This window comes from Apus apus, chromosome 26 (genome assembly GCF_020740795.1).
Source record: "Apus apus isolate bApuApu2 chromosome 26, bApuApu2.pri.cur, whole genome shotgun sequence".
Classification (NCBI taxonomy): Eukaryota; Metazoa; Chordata; class Aves; order Apodiformes; family Apodidae; genus Apus; species Apus apus.
The window spans coordinates 4,586,733-4,603,034 of record NC_067307.1 but is presented as its reverse complement, the minus strand read 5'-3'; the positions used below and the strand labels follow the sequence as shown (position 1 = coordinate 4,603,034).

Genomic DNA, 16,302 nt, shown 5'->3' with positions numbered 1-16,302 from the left:
TAGACAGTAGAGATGGCAGCCAGAAAGATGTCAGTGTTTAAATTTATGCCAGTAATGTACCTGCTGCATCTCAAGAAAACCCTGACCTCCTGCAGGCCTCTCCTTGCCCCTTGGTGTGCACAAAGCCATGAGGAAACAAACAAAAGCAAGCTGGGGAACATGCTTATTAAAGGTTACCTCAGACTGTCATGATAATATTGCATTCTCTGGCTGCCAAGGACATGTAGAGCCCACAGGCTCAGCTGTCCCCCCCAACATATCTCCTTTTGGAGACTTTCAGCTCCTCACAGGGACCACCTCACCACGAAATCAAGTCCCTCTTTGCAGGCTGCCGTGGAGATGTGGTGGGGATTCAAGCTGTCAAATACCACTGTGTGCCCAGGCACTCTCATTACTGCTGGGATAACATTAATAGTTTTCATATTTATCCTGTGCTGTGAAAGCATCATGACTGGTTGGTAGAAGGAACAGAGGGAGGAATGGGGCCTCCAGGACTCTCAGCTGAAGAAAGTGTTGCAGGAATTTAGGCAATTACAGGAGGAACCCCTGGAAGTGTTCCAGCACATTCCAAGCTCCATGGGGCTTGGAGCAACCTGGGCTGGTGGGAGGTGTCCCTGCCCATGCAGGGGGTTGGATCTAGAGGATCTTGAAGGTCCCTTCCAACCCAAACCATTCTACAATTCTCTGTCTAAGTATTTGACACTGGTTGAATTGGGAAGACTGGCATAAACCTTCTCTTGTGAGTAATTGTCTAGACATAGCAACACCTCACCTGTTCAGGTAAATCTCTGAGTGAGCTTTGAGGAGCTCAGATAATCTCCTAGATTAGGTGTAGCAAAGGAAAGAAAACAAAGGGAAGGTGTCTCCTTCAGGTCTGCACACACAGTGATTAATGACTGCTAATTTCTCTTGATAACATTGTTATAAAGGACGTGCATGTGCACATCCTGTGGCTAGTATTCTTCCAACTTTTTTCTGGTCCTGGGAATCATTCAGGTAGAAAGTGACTGCATTTATAAATACCTCATGGCTTTTCACTACATTTTAATAACAGAAATTATATATGGCATTAATCCCAGGAAAATTCTTTTTACTTCTACAGCAGGAAAGTCTGTCAACATAAAAAGGACTCTGTGTCCCTGAATGACTGAAATGCTGGGATATTTTCTGAAACTTTACCACATGGAAGGCCGCCTGGAAGGTCATTTCTCTAACTAATAGGAATAGAGGCCTGAAAAATGTCTTGCTGGGTTTGAGTCCAGGGCTCCAGGAGGTCCAGCTATGTCAAATTTAATTCTTGGAGTGCTAAATCCACTTTTATAATCTTTGCCCTGCTTGTCTTTGGAATTATCATGACCCCAAGGTCTCTTTATCTATTACATTTCAATCTGACTGATGCACACACCTGAATTTCTCACTTGCAGACCTGTATTTCCCTCTGCCATCTTCCACTGAGGGAGGGCAGGTTAGAAAATTATAACACTTTAAAAAAAGAGAGAGAGAGCAAGCTGTGTCTCTGCCAGTGATTTCTGAACACAGGAAGTCCTCAGAGGAGACTGCATCACTGAATACATCTGATCCATCTTTCTGTACAAACTCCTGTCAAGATCAAAACTGGTACAGTCTCAATCAATCTCCCATTATAAAATGTCCCTTACATCACAGCTCCATGCTCCCCTAACCTTACCAACAAAGGCTATTAACATTTAAAAGCTGCACTTACTCTATGTATATGTTTGGGATCAAGCCAGATATTGAATAATGCTAAGGGGTCAATATTCATAATCTAGAGGAGTGTTGTGACTTATCCGTGTCCTATGTACTTCTCCATATGGTTCATTTGAAAGCCTTTTAGAAGCTTAACAAGGAGAGTATTGCAGTGAATGTGGAAAAAATGATGCATGAGGATAAGAAGCACAAATGCTCCAGAGGTCTCGTAGGGTCTGTGGTCTTAAAATAAGCTCCTGGGTTTTAATGGGATCTGAGGAAACCCTCTTTATAGGGGCAGCAGGATGGAAGGGCTTGGACAGCTGGTGAACAAATACTTGGTAAACACTCCCGGTAACCAAACTCGCTGCAAACAGCAACTATGAAGGCAAAGACCTGAAAGATCAACAAAGAATTGCAGGTAAAATGATGCAATGGGTTACACTTAGTGTCACTGCTCGGGGGAGCACAGGCTTCCCGATCGACTTACAGCCAGGAGGCACCTTAATCAAATAACGAAGGGGGCTGGTAGGGGAGAAAGCTCAGCATCAGTCGATATGATCTGAAAGACACCTCCTGTGAATCAGCAGGATGATGTTTGTGGTGTGCTTTCATCGGGGGAGAAAAATCAGAAATTACCTGTGGCGGCCGTGGGGCCTCAGGCCCAGCTTCCCAGAAGAGCACCGAGCAACAAAACGTTTCCTGAGCTGCCGGGCTCTTGGCATGTCCAAGCACTGCACATCCTAGTAAAGGCAGATGCCAAATTAAAGCGAGTTATCAGAATCCATCAGGAATTCCAGGCCTTGCCAAGAGGGACGTGAGGGAAGCGGTGTCCATCTCTGGCTGGGGTATCGAAGTGGCAGGTGTCTGCCCGTGTGTGTGAGAACACCAGCTCCATGCCTGTGTGTGTGGGGACACCCAGCTCCATGTGTGTGAGAACACCAGCTCTATGCCCGTGTGTTTGAGAACACCCAGCTCCATGCCTGTGTGTGTGGGAACACCAGCTCCGTGGCCGTGTGTGTGAACACCCAGCTCCATGGCCGTGTGTGTGAGAACACCAGCTCCATGCCCGTGTGTGTGAGAACACCAGCTCCCTGGCAGCACGGCGGATCTGCCCGGCCTTCCCAGCTAGAAAGCTGGGGCAAATCGTTGGGATCTTAGGAGCAGGGATGATAAGTGGTGGAGGTGCCATCTTTTGGGGAGCTCAGCCTCCTTCATTGCTGCTCTTTCCGAGCTCACCCCCGTTATAAAAGCTGGATTTTTCATTAAAAAAAACCCATGAAACCCCAAAACCAAGCCCAGCAGGAGCCAGGGCTGAGGGCAGGCTGCGAACAGCAGGTGAGGGCCGTGTTCCGAGGGAAGCACAGCTCCCTCGCACCCCCAGGCAACGCAGCGTCCCTGGGCACCCAGCCCCGCGGAGCCGCCTGGAACCCCCGGGCGGGACCCGGAGCCCCCCCAGGGCGGGACCCGGAGCCCCCAGCCCCGCGCTCGGGCCGCCCCGCCACGGCCGCCGGGCCCTGAGGGGAGCCGGGCGGGCGCCATTTTGTGAGGGGCGGAGCGGGGCCCGTCCCGCCCCGTGCTCTGCCTGCCGGGCCGGCCCCGGCCCCGCCGCACTCCCCGCTCGCCGACCGAGCGCAGCGGAGCCGCAGTTCCCCCAGCGCCATTGCCTTCCTCAGCCCGCTATGGCAGGTGAGCCCGTCCTTCTCCTCCCGCCGGCGGAATGCTGCCGCCCGCCATCCGAGACAAGCCTGGCGGGCGCCTCACCGCGCCGCGCTCTCCCCTCAGCCCGCCGCGGCCGGGGCTCTCGCCTCCCGCCTGCTGTCACCTCCATCCCGGCCCCCGGAGCCGCCCTCCATCCCCCGGCACCCCCCGGCTCACCCCTTCCTCTTCCCGGGGAGGTGGGTCGGGGCTCCCCGGCAGCCTCCACCATGTTGCCCGGCCGCGGTTCACCTTGGCCGCGTGGCTCCTGCCCCTCCTGCGCCCGCCGCGCCTCTCCTCCTCTCCCACTTACCCTGGGCGTCTATTTCTAATTCGAACCGTTCTGTGTCCGCCCTGCCGCTGGCTTGTGGGGTTTTGGTTTGCCTCGGCATCGCCTGCAGCCCGTGCTGGGCGGGGGGGAATGGGGCACGGCCTGGGTGGCCGCGGGGGAAGGGGATGCCTGAGGTGGGCACCTGCGGCGGGATCACCTGCCCTGCCGGGCCCCAGGGGCGGTTATTTCCCCCGTTCCATCGAGATTTAATTCCATTTGTTTATTTATTTATTTATTTTACTTGGCCTTTTTTTTTTTTTTCCTTTTTTTTTTGGGGGGGGTGGTTTGGTCTTTAATCTTGAAACAAAATGGGTGGCGGAGCCGTAAGCCTGTGGATGGGATGGAGAAATGCAGGTTAATTCTCCCCTGGTCCTGAAGGGGTGGCCTCGCTTTCTTGTCTGATCCCGTTCTCGTGATTCGTTTTGAAGGTGGTTTTGTGTTTTGTTGGGTTTTTTTTTTTTTTCCTTTCCCTTCCCCTTTTCATTGATTTATTTCTTTTTGTTGGCTTTTTTTAATATATATATAATGTATATATATTTTTTCAGTTCGTATAGAGGCACTAAATATTTCTGGCTTATCCTTTTGACTTGTAAGCCCTGTTCGGTATCATCTGTGTGTTTCTTTTGTTTTTAGGTATATTTTGGGTAGAAATAAGTGATGTAGGTAGCGCAGTAAAATGCCCGGACAAAGCTTGTTGAAAGCCTTGAATTAGGTTTCCTCACTAAATGTGCATTTCAGTTAAAGGCTTTTGCCTTCTTTCATAAAAGATGGGAATGCAGGCAGAGGCTGTTGCAGTTTCATTCCCTGTCCTTTCATTTTGGAGCTGGCACTGACATTTTGCAGGCTGGGAAGACTAACGTGGGCTGGGGTCCCGTGCGACCTTCGCCAGGTAAGCACAGGCAGAGGCTGACCCCGAAAGGAGCTGCAGGCAGAGCCAGTAGAAGATTCTGGCAGGAAAGGGAAAGCCTCAGATATATTTAAGACGAGGTAAAGACCTTGCCTGTTCATTTTTTCCATCATTTGTCCCATGTAACTGATTCTTTTAGTGTGAGTTCAGTGCCAGGTAAGTGCTGGGCTCCCTGTATCTGTTGAACTTGACCAGCTGAAAGAGAAATACCAAATGCTCCATTTTCACAGGGAGCTTAATATGTCTGTGTAACCTCACTGCATCACAGTGTTGTCATACTTGAGCAAGCTTTAAATTACCCAGTTTAAGATTAAACAAAAAAACCAAACCAAAACACACAAGCTGTTTTGAGTAGTGGTTTTATTGGCAGCTGGAGTTTGGTGCAGGCTGTGAAACCTAGTGGAGAAGCCGAAGGGATTCTGGAGTGATGAGCTGCTGCTGTGCTGCACCCTGCTAGAGCTGGGCTTAACACTGCACACCTTGATCTGCCCAGTGATTTCACTCTAGATAAAGGATTATTGCAACAAGTAGCTCAAGTTAGTAAACTGGAAAATAATCCTAGAGATACGTAGAACAATTGGATTAGTAGTTGATGAGCTCTTACAACCCTACTCCTAGCTTCGAGTCAGGATTCAGATAGCTTGGAATTACAGCATTGTTAACATGGAGATGCACTGGAACAAATTAGACCTTGGGCTAGCAGTGATGTTACACAAGCCCTGAGATTTTTATCATGGATTTAAATAAGCCTTTGGCTTTAGTAACCATGTAGATAGGAGTTGAAAATGTCAGAGTCCCGGGGATAAGGGAAGGAGTTAGGACTGCGATTCTCTGTGCTCCTGCTGTTCCTTAACAGGCTGCATTTATATGGTTTAAAATACATCCCAATCTGTCACTTGTCTGTGAGCCCTGCTCTTGGCTGGGCTGAGCTTTGGTGAACTGCTTGCTCAAGGAACCTGGCTCTCATGTTGAGTAGATGGAAGGAGCTGGATGGAAGTAAGGTTCTCTGAGCACGATCCTTTTGCTCATTCTGCATCTTCAATGTGGGAACAAATCTGAAGGAAAGACAGCTTTTCAAATAGTAGGGTAATTTAGGCTGCAGGTTGATAGATGTTTCCTCTAGTGACAGCATAGGTTTAAGCAGCCTCAGCTGCTTGCAATGACCCCTCGCTGGTGCTGAGATTCCTGTTATGGGGGTTACCTCAGTAGTGAGGTCAGGGAGCTTTTTTGGGTTAGCTCACCAAAACCTTGCTTTTATGATGAAGCCAGTTTTCTTTGGAGAGTTTTTACGTGCTCCTCACTCTCCCTGAGCCACGGGTAGGACCTGTGTGTACATCCCTGAAGCCTCACTGGGCGATGCATGTCTGGGTTTGCTGAAAGATTGCTAATAGGAGCATTTCTGTCTTCTGTGGTTGAAGCTAACAGGGAGGTAGATTCCAGTGGAGACATAAAAACTGTGTCTTTGTTGGTATTATTTGATTGGAGACTTTTCTTCAGGGGGAGCTTAAGATAATGGCAGTGTTTAAGGACTTTTTTGTTCCTAAGAGGAAAACTGATGACTGGATTTTCCTCACATTTGTTTAAGACTCAGTAGAAGATGCTGCATTTGTCTGCAGATGCTGCTCAAAACCAAGCTGAGTTTTCTTTCTTTGCTTCCGTCAATATGTTTCTTTTTTTCCCTCTTGCTGATCCAGCCAAATCTTCTAACTTCCTCCGTATCATGACCTTTCTTATCATGCTATGAAGTGGCTTTGTTGTGCTGGTTAGGTTGGTTGGACACAGTTGAAAACTAAATGCTTCACCCATCTTCATATGGATTCCTCCAGAAGTGGCTGTTAAGACGCTCTAATGACCTAATCTGAACTGCAGCACTTAACCTCTTCTGATCCTTGTGTGCCCAGGGGAAGGCCACAAGCACGCCCTCGGGAGCTCTTCCAGATTACAAACCAGTGGCCCGTGGAAGGTGGTTTTTGGAAGATCTTGGTCTGTAGCTATTCCTCTCGGTATCTTTGTGTGAAAAACAGTCATAAAACTCAAGCCTGAAAAGGTTATATGTGGCCACTTCTTAAATAAATTTAATTTGCTTTCAAACACTTATTTACATATTTATCCTTACAAGATAAAATGCAGATGTCTGCACAGAATCATTTTTCTTACATCGAATATTGTGCTTCATGTATTGCTGGAAAAAATTATTTATATCAAGTATTCTTATTTCTGGAGCCTTGGTGGTCATGAAATGGTCTGATAGCAGTTACAGTGTGTTTTATTGTACTTAAAAGCTGCAGGAATAAAATATTGACAGTCGGGATGAGTGAAGAAAGATGCATCACGGTGTCATGTAAGGCAGGAATAAAATAAATAATTTAAAATGAGAGCTATTTGCTATGTCCTGTGCCTGATCCCAGGGCTGAAGTGTGGTAAGACCTTGTGCTCACTTCATGGTGATGCACGTAACATGTGTATCAGTTCTAGAGAGCGTATTGTCTTTAAGGCTAAATGGTTTTGGTTATTATGAGCCAGCTTATGACAGTATTTATTAGAAGTCATTTTAGATGGGGCTTCAGTTCTGAAACCCCCAACATCAGAAGGACATGGAGCTGTTGGGGAGAGTCCAGAGGAGGCTGTGGAGATGATCCAAGGGCTGGAGCAGCTCTGCTCTGGAGCCAGGCTGGGAGAGTTGGGGTGTTCAGCCTGGAGAAGAGAAGGCTCCAGGGAGACCTTAGAGCAGCTTCCAGTGCCTGAAGGGGCTCCAGGAAAGCTGGGGAGGGACTTGGGACAAGGGTGGGGAGGGACTTGGAACAAGGGCAGGGAGGGATGGGATGAGGGGGATGGATGAAAACTGGGAGAGGGAGATGGAGGTTGGAGATGAGGAGGGAATTCTTTGTTGTGAGGGTGGTGAGAGCCTGGCCCAGGTTGCCCAGGGAAGCTGTGGCTGCCCCATCCCTGGCAGTGTTGAAGGGCAGGTTGGATGGGGCTTGGAGCAGCCTGGGCTGGTGGGAGGTGTCCCTGCCCATGCAGGGGGTTGGATCTGGGTGATCTTTGAGGTCCCTTCCAACCCAAACCATTCTATGATTCTACAAAGTAAAAAAAAGCAATGTGGTAATATTTGGCCATTTTCAGTTTATGGGAAGGAAATGTCTGCTGTTTGAATGTTCTTCTATTAGAGAGGAATCTAAATGTGGATTTCTTGCCATGGTGATTTGGCCATGAAATGAGTAGAACCACCTCCTTGGAATAGGGAATCGGGGTGTTGAAACATCACTGGCACTTGGTGGGGACAGGAAGTAGGAGGGAGTAGTTTTCTAGTTAAGTTGCCTGCTGTGGTTTTATTCCTTGCACTCAACATTTATCTTGGCCATTTCTGTTGCCAAGCATAGCAATAAAGATGTGTATGGCATCAGAGGGAGATGCTTTTCTAATCCAGTGAGTTCACAGCGGTTTGATGAGCTGATTTTTTGGTACTCAATGTTGTCATCAGCCTGGTAATAGTGAATCATCTGTCACCCTGGGTCTGCAGAGAGCTGTGGCTCTTCTTGGCTGTGCCCTGACCCCAGAGTAGGGTTGGGCCAGTTAGGGTTTGAAATCTCTGGGTTTGTTTTGGGAAGGGTGAATTAGGATGAATTGGCCACCAAGGTCCCAGCCAGGCTGTTGTGAGGCAGTCCCAGAGCACACATTTTGGTTGCCTCTGTTTTATGCAGCAGGAACGGATTGAAATGCTCTTTATTCCTCTCCAACAGCTCTGTTTTGTTATTTGCAGAGGAATAGCTGGGCTTGAGGTAATTGTAAAACTAGTCTGTAATGGGTTTTTAGTTAAAAAATTCAGTGATCTCAGTCTTCTTGTGCCTCAGTTCTCAGGCCAGGAAATGAAAGTGATAACAGAGGGTGGGAGGGGAATGCCTTTATTTATTATAATTATTGTTATTATTAATAATAATAGTTTTGTGTTTGTTTTTTTTTAAACTGCTTCAGGAGGGAGTAAACTGCCTCCTGTTCTGGTGCAGGGGTAGTCAGTCAGGCAGCCAGGAGATTTTATTCTTCCCCCAAAACCTCCCTTACTGAGCATGTGGTGAAGTTGATGTGTAAAAAGTAAGATGATATGGTGAAGTTAAGAGTGTGTCTCGTGCATGTGAGGATGATGATGGTGTAGCTGGATTTCAGCCTGTGTATTATGGAGACCAGTGAATCTCTCTCCTCTGAACGAGTGATGTTTTGATCTTGTGCTTGCGTCAGCAAAATGCCTGAGGAAACAAGCTCTGATAGTTGTATTTTTAGGAGCAAACGGGAGCAGATTAGTCCAGTTGTGGCTGTGTTTGAGAAGCTATAAGTAGCAGTGTGATACCTGTAAGTATTTTAACTTGTAGGCTGTGTATGGTATGAAGGCAATAACTGTTTATGCTTGTTTGGATCAAACCAGCACTTGCTTGTTATCTCCTTTGTGATAAAAGGGACTGTCATAATTCAGCACCTGTTTCCTTTACACTTGTTTTAGATTAAAATTGTTTGAACTGTGGGTTCAAATTAGTGTAAATGGGGAAGGAGAGATTGACTCACCTTTTTTTGTTTGGTTGGTTTTTTTACGGTTTTGAAACGTCATGACTCACCACATGGATTTCCAGTGGCTGCAGGTCCCCCAAGTTTGTTGTCTGAATTGATTTTTACATCAAACTATTGCAGTGCTGGTGTCATTCCAAGTTGGCTGAAGCATTTTGAGAATGAATGCCTGGTAGACAGCAGCACCGGTGTAGCAAGAAAGGAAGTCAAAAGTAAGTAAAAAGCAACTTCAGGGGGGTTTTATGCACTGACATTCCTGAGCACTAACCTCGTGTGTGGATGCTTTGAGTGAATTTGGGCTCTAAATGTAGCAACACTTTTTAATTGGATTTACTTCTATTTTGCATGGCTGTGAAATGGCAGCCTAGGGCAATAGGGGTGATTTTAGTGGCATGCTGGCTGTTAGTACCTTGTAAGATTGTAAAAGTTAGGAGAATAAAGTGCAGTTTGGAAGCTTTAATAGGAAGGTACCTTAAACACTGGGGCTACTAAGTGTGCCCTTAGCTGTGTTTATATGATGAGGTGGTTAATTGATCAGTGAATTCATCCCACACTTTTTCAGTGCTCTGGAGCTCCTTGTTGACCTGACGTGAAGTATGGGAAAGAAATTCTAGAAATCTCTGACCCCTGGAGTCTGCCTTGAAGTACATCTTTATTGGGCACATTTCTAGCACACAAATAGTGATGTGAAGGGTTTCTTTTTATTCTTTGCCTTGTTACTTTCCTCATTTACCTGTATTGGCTTGTATGTATAGCTCAGTGTTGCTGTTTTGTTGTGCTTTAAGGGAAAAATTGTGTATATGCTCTTTTGGGTATTCAAGGTCACAGAGAGTATCTCATAAAAACAGGCACATGGCTCCATGTTACAACTTTCAGTTTTTATTTAGAAGCTTGGAATGGAAATAAAATGCTGCTCTGCAAAGCTAGCAATCTCTTCCTTGTTTTGTGGGCTGAATAAAAAGTGTCCCAGTGCTAATAGAGCTTAATGGACTGTGCTGCGATAAGGTTTGAATTTCCATGGAGTCTTTGAATCCCAATGGCAGGAAAATAAATTCCTAAATTCTACAATTCTTGCTCTGTTTATTGTTTGCTTTTTGTGTGGAGAATACTGTATTCAGACCCTTATCATACCTCAGCAAAGAAAACATCCTTTTTTTTTTTCTGCAGACAGTGTACTCTAAAGCACCAGCTACTTCACAAGTTATGTAGCAGCTGCTTTCTTTTCCTCTGTTCCTTTTTTTATACAAAATTAATTGTTTCTGAAAGTTGAGCTCGACGTGCCTGATGCAAGAAGCATTTGCTTGGTCTTATTTGAAGAGATTGGAGTTTCTGATAAAAGCTTCAAGCCTATGGTTTCCTGATGAGCATTTCATTGTGTAAAGGCCAAACCAAAGGAATAGTTTGGATTCAAACTTAAAAGAAAGAAACTGGAGCTGCAGGTCCCTGTTCTGTAGGATCAGACTGCAAGATGGAATTGCAATAATTGCAATTATTGCAATAACATGTAGGTGTTATTACAATAAACAATATTGTGCTGTGGCCTTTCATATATAAGAACAATAACAGTTCTCAGTCCTTTGCTGATATTGGAAGGGTGTATTTGCATGGGTCTCATTTTATTTTGTGTGCAAAATTTTTGGAGATTATGCAGAGCATAATAGTTATTATCAATATAATTTCACTGGGCTCTGTTCTGGTTATTCAGACTGTTAGACACTTGCTAGTTACCTGTAGTTTATTTTGACTTTCTAGTAGATGCTTTAAAACAAAAAAATATTATGGACTAGGGGGTGGCTTTTTTGGTTTTAATACCCAAATGTTGTGGTTTTCTTGTAGTAAGGTAGTGTATCTATTTATTTGTTCTAGGCAAAATTTGAAAATTGAATGGGAGCAGATCATTTGGTCCTGTATTAATTTCAGAACACAACAGAAAATCTGGCTTAGTATAAATAATAGTCTCTAATGTTGAGTGGCCCTGCAGCTTGAATTTTCTTGGATGGCTGAGGTACTGAGGTCTGTAAACTGAGGTGACTCTTAATGGGTCAGGCTTCAGTTGAGCTGATGTTTTCATTGTCCATCTGTCTTGTTTGCAAATACCCAAAAAAGAGAAGGATGGAGACTGGGGTTCTTTTGGAGACCATCCATGCTCCTTCTTGTAAAAACTGAGCTCTGCAAAGCCCCTTCTGCAGGAGGGGAAGGGGTCCTGTAAATCTTGAGCCCTGGCTACTTGTAAACATCCATTGCTAATGAGTCTTCCTCCTCTTTGGAAAGGATCAAACCCATTTAAAGCTTTTCATGAAGATGCCTAATAAGGCACAACCAAATCAAGCGAAGCTGTCAATTAAGCCTTCTATTAAATTTCTTAGTATAAATGAGCCTAAAACCAGAGTAGGATCTGAGCTCTCCTTCAGGACTCTTTGGTTTTGATAAAGATTTTATGATCACTGTTCATCCGATTTTTAACCTCACTTAGGTGCACTGTTCCTTGTTTTCTAAAGCTGCTGAATTGTGGACCATAGCACAGTGCACTGAGGGGATTAAGATCTGAGTCTTAATTATTGGGTTAGTTCTGGAGGCTGTTGTGACAGATAATGTTTTGTTGAATGGCAGGTAATAGATTTATTATGGAGATAGCACAGCATGCCAGTGCCTTCAAAGGAGACTATCTCTGTTGGTCTTTTCTCCTCTTTAATTATTCAAATGAAAAATTTGGTTGGAGGGCAAAATGCTGAACTGGTACTACTCCAAATAGTAGCAGCAAAGAAGTCTCATGTTTTAAGTGATGCCAATTAAGTGAGAATAATTGCACATTATTGTTTTATTTAAAGTAGTGCTATACAGACATCTGCAAAAGAGCCCTGCAGATCAAGGAGCCGGGAAGGTATAATAGTGAAACCACAGCATATTGGCTAAAAAGGGGTGGTTTTACTGGCAAAAAAAAAAAAAAAAGTATTCCACTAAATGCTGCCAAAATACTTCTTTGTAAAAGGCATGTCTTGCTGCAAAGAAAAAGCTTTCCTTCAATAAACTATATACTTGGTATAAATATTATTAAAAGTAATATGAACTCTGTCAAAATATTGTAATTTTTTGTGCTTTTCCTGAGCAATCAGTTTGGTGTTAAGGGGACTGTTCCATTTCAGTCACTTCAGTTGAAGAATTCACTTAACCTTCTTAACCAGTTTTGTTGCTTGTAGGGATATTTAATGCGTTAATCTGTATTTAATGCATTCTTAATTAACTGCTTATGCATGGAGAAGAATCTTCAGAGCTATTAGGCTAAATTACATTTTACACCTCTGCAGGGTAACAAGTTACATGGGGTACAGGTTAGGTGTCAGCTGGGTTCCAACAGGTCCTAGTTACCTCCTGATTGTCCCTGTGGAGTCAAAGGCCAGAACTTCTCGAGCCACCAGCGAGATGGACAAATACACATTTATGAGGAAGTACCTCGTGATTGTCAACACTTTCACCTGAGCCTGCCTGAAACCTGAGCACAGGAAGTTCATCTGCCAGTCTGACTGAACCTGAGCCTGTCTCTATAAACACTTCCAGGCTCATTGTGAAATTAATTAGTAATTGGTTGGCTTAATGTGTGGGAATCAAATGCAGGGTTGGACCCAGTTGTTTAGTATGTGGGCAGAGGGTAAGTAGTGCTGGTTTAGCTGAAAAATCATTAATTGCAATAATGACTTAATTTTTCCCTGTGGCTACAGGAAATCAAGCTGTTTAGTGACCAAACTCATGGGACAAACTATTGGTCAACACTTACCAGGACTAATAATAGCATCTATTTGTACTAATTAAATTAATAATAGCTCTGTTTCTGCTCTGTGGCAATGGTAGATGATCTGCTTGTGCCCTGCTTATTGCCAGTTCCTGCAGAAAGAAATACTGCCATTTTGGCTTAGGCTGCACCTAAGGAGTTGGGGCCTCCAAAGCCCAGCATGGAGGCTTTCTTTTGGGGAGGTGTTTGAGCAGATGTGTCATAGTTGTGCTCACACCAGTCAGGAGCCTGCAGAACTGAGGGTCACACCAAGGATCGTGCTCCCCCTCAGTGCCTGGAAGCCTTAAAACATTTCCTCTGCAAGTGATAAAAATTTGCTGCTTATTCCCAGGAAAGGTTTCTTGAAATAATCTTGAAGGAGTGAAAGGTCACTGAGCAAGGAGGGCATAACTCTCCCAACTGGGTAATTAAAAAGAAAATTAAAAACTGTGTTAAGGTTGAGATTGACTTGTAGCCACGCTTTGAAGATTAAAAAGGGCTTTTTTTCCATTTCAGATGGAGGAGTTTGGGATGGGTGGGAGAAGGAGCTGTGGCTGGAGCAGTTGGGCAGTGAAGCTGCATTTGCCATTTGCTTACTGAGCTGTGACCCGAGCTAGCAGGATAACTGAGCTGAAATGTGCTCTTTTTCTCCCCTTATTTAAAAACCTTTAGCCATGCAGCTAGAGCTTTCACCCTGGCTGCTCGTCATGTAGTGCAGGTAGATTTTTAGGCATCGGAGCAAATGGCATTTTGATTGCAAAACTCTACCAATGTGCTTTGTATAAACCTGTTTTGCCTTTAGAAAATGAAAATAACAGCAACTTCAGCTAGAGGATGGAACTTTCCATGTTCTTTGCACAGCCTTTAGCAAAATAAGTTGAGTGGTTTTTTTCTGTACACGGATTGAGCCTGCACTTCTGAAACTATTTACAGTCACAAAAAGAAGAGAGAAAGCTAAAACACGTGTGCTGACTAAATGGTAACAGTAAAATAAGGCCAAAGTAATAGCAGAAATTTACAAAATTGCCACTTTAGCAGATAACACCAGCAGATGTTTCAAGTCTAGACTTAGTATACAAATTTGCATATCCACTCTGTTCTGTGATCTGTGCCACTGAATAGGTCAGAGCTGTTGGGCTGATCATGGGGTTTGGCTCGTGGCTGGAACCCGTGAGGGCACCTAAGATGTGCTTCTGTGGTGTGGAGTTTGAGAAGTGAAGGGAGGGTAGTTGTGGATGTGAAGCCTGAACTGTAGAGTTCCCACTGGTAGCTTTTGAGGTGTGGGGTTATTCAATACTCAGGCTTGTTAGGTCAGTTGTGTGTTGGTCCCTTGGCTGAGTTCTTGCATGCTGGAGTTTGGGCTATGTGCTGTCATCTTCTAAGCATATGTTGAGGTTGACAGCATTTCCTTGGGCTTCTGGGAATGTGTGAGGGTAATGATGCTTGAAGGGTAGCAACCTCTCACAGTTGCTCTATGGTGACCAAGAAGCAGGTTTTACGTTATCATTTCTTGCTAGAAAAACAATTTGAACTTTTGTCTTTAATTACAAACATACCTGGAGGTCCAGGACGGACGTAGAGATCCGACTTGATGGACATGGTGAATAGAATGGCAGGTCACAAAAAGCACTTCCTTTCTTTTATTTTTGAAGTACTTTGATCTGTGCCTGTCTATGGCTTTGGCTTCACTACTCTGCTGTTGTTTTTCTTCCTTGAAAGTGTTTTCTTATTTCTTACCCTGAAGTCAGCCATAGGTGTTTTTAAAGGCACTTCCCCCTTGTAATTAATTATTTATGTAGAAGAGCTGTCTATCTGTTTTGATACACATCCCAGGCCCTTGATACTTCCTACAAGTATGTAAAAATACACCATTGCAGGATAAGTTCTAAGAAGCTGTAACTGAATTCAGGATTTGATAATAACATAAGTTGGGCACAAAGCATGCATTTCTCTAACTGGAAAAGTGGAATTCACTTCATGTGGACTGTGCCTCCAGATATCTGTTCTGTTTGATGAGAGGGTTGTACATTTTAATGGGTCAAGTCACATACAAGATGTACTTGGAAGGAGTTCCCAGGACCATGCCTTACTCCTTGAATTAAATGGTAAGCTTGCCCAGTTTGTTCTGTAATTCTTCAGGTTTGTTTCATACATCAGTAGGGAAGAGCGCAGTAGGTGCTTTCATATTAAACAATATCTACTGGTAAGTGCTTTTTCAGGGATTTTTATAATTCAGTGGATTTAAAAATGTCTTTGTAAGATCAAACCTAATGGCTCAGTCTTTCTGCTGTTCCAAGTTGTGGGTGGATCTATTTATTCCACTAATACGTGAATCTGTTTTCTTGTGTTTGCTACATTAAGTGTATTCTGGAAGATGTTCCTGGGAGTCTGCTGTATAAATGGAATCTTTTCACTGATGTAAAAGATGACATATTTGTTATGACTCTGATAGGAAGAATACTTAAATTAGGAGATGGTTACAAAAATGTAGTCAGAAGACTCATTTGGCCATCCTAAAGGAGATATCCTACACCTCACCCCCCTGATGAAACAGGGTGTTCTTGCAAAGATGATGTGTCTTTTTCAGACAGCTTTGCTCAGAAAGGGTGTCTTGCTACAGCTGAATGTTTATGAGGTGTCTGCTATGCTGGAACAGGCTTTGTTTGGTTTTTTCAAGGTGAGAGGACTTCTTCCTAACAGTTTTTCAGTGACTACATCAGACTTGCCTTTTTGTTGCGTATTTTTCTTGTTATTACCTGGCCATACGTGAATGTTCAAAGGAGGGATTCAGTTGCCAGGTGTTTGTGGTCGCTGAGTCATATTATAATTGTATGAGATAATCACTGTGTACCATCCCTGTACACCAGACATGGGTTCTGTACAGTGGAAACTGGTGACTTAAAAGAATTTTGTCCTGACTCTGAGTGGTGCAGATCTAGGGACATGGCCTCCGAATGGATATTCAAACTCAGAAGGTTGCCTGTAAATTGTCGGTTAGTTTCCAGTGTCTGTTTGACAGCAAACATTTCTGATTTGACTAGGGCACCCTGAAGTGTTTTTTTCATCCTTAAACTGAACACTGTATGTCTGAGAAGAAGGCAAAAAATTTGCTTTTCTCATGTTATCAGAAGTGCACTCCTAGGAGTAACATTCTCAAGTAAGAGAAATGCTCCCATCACATCACTTTGAATTTTGGACATTAAGCAGGTAATAAAAATGATGACTAGCTATGTAGGATCATCATGACAGTGCTTCCTGCTCTGAAAGAGCAAGATGAATTGCCTGCTGTGATTTCCCTTCCATCAATGAAGTGCAACAATACATGGAGCTTACATCTGT

At 44.3% G+C, this 16,302-nt stretch overlaps 1 protein-coding gene across 2 annotated transcripts in view; it reads left to right on the top strand.

Annotated features, from left to right (window-relative positions):
- The first annotated feature begins 3,311 nt into the window (after positions 1–3,311).
- The window catches only part of SLC23A2 (solute carrier family 23 member 2), a 62,305-nt gene continuing 49,314 nt past the window's right edge, over positions 3,312–16,302 (top strand). The window contains exons 1-2 of one of the 2 annotated variants that reach the window (XM_051640630.1): positions 3,312–3,396; positions 9,321–9,409. The gene's annotated coding sequence lies outside the window, so the exon portion shown is untranslated. The remainder of the gene's footprint in view (positions 3,397–9,320; positions 9,410–16,302) is intronic. The other variant, XM_051640629.1, reaches the window with a different exon arrangement.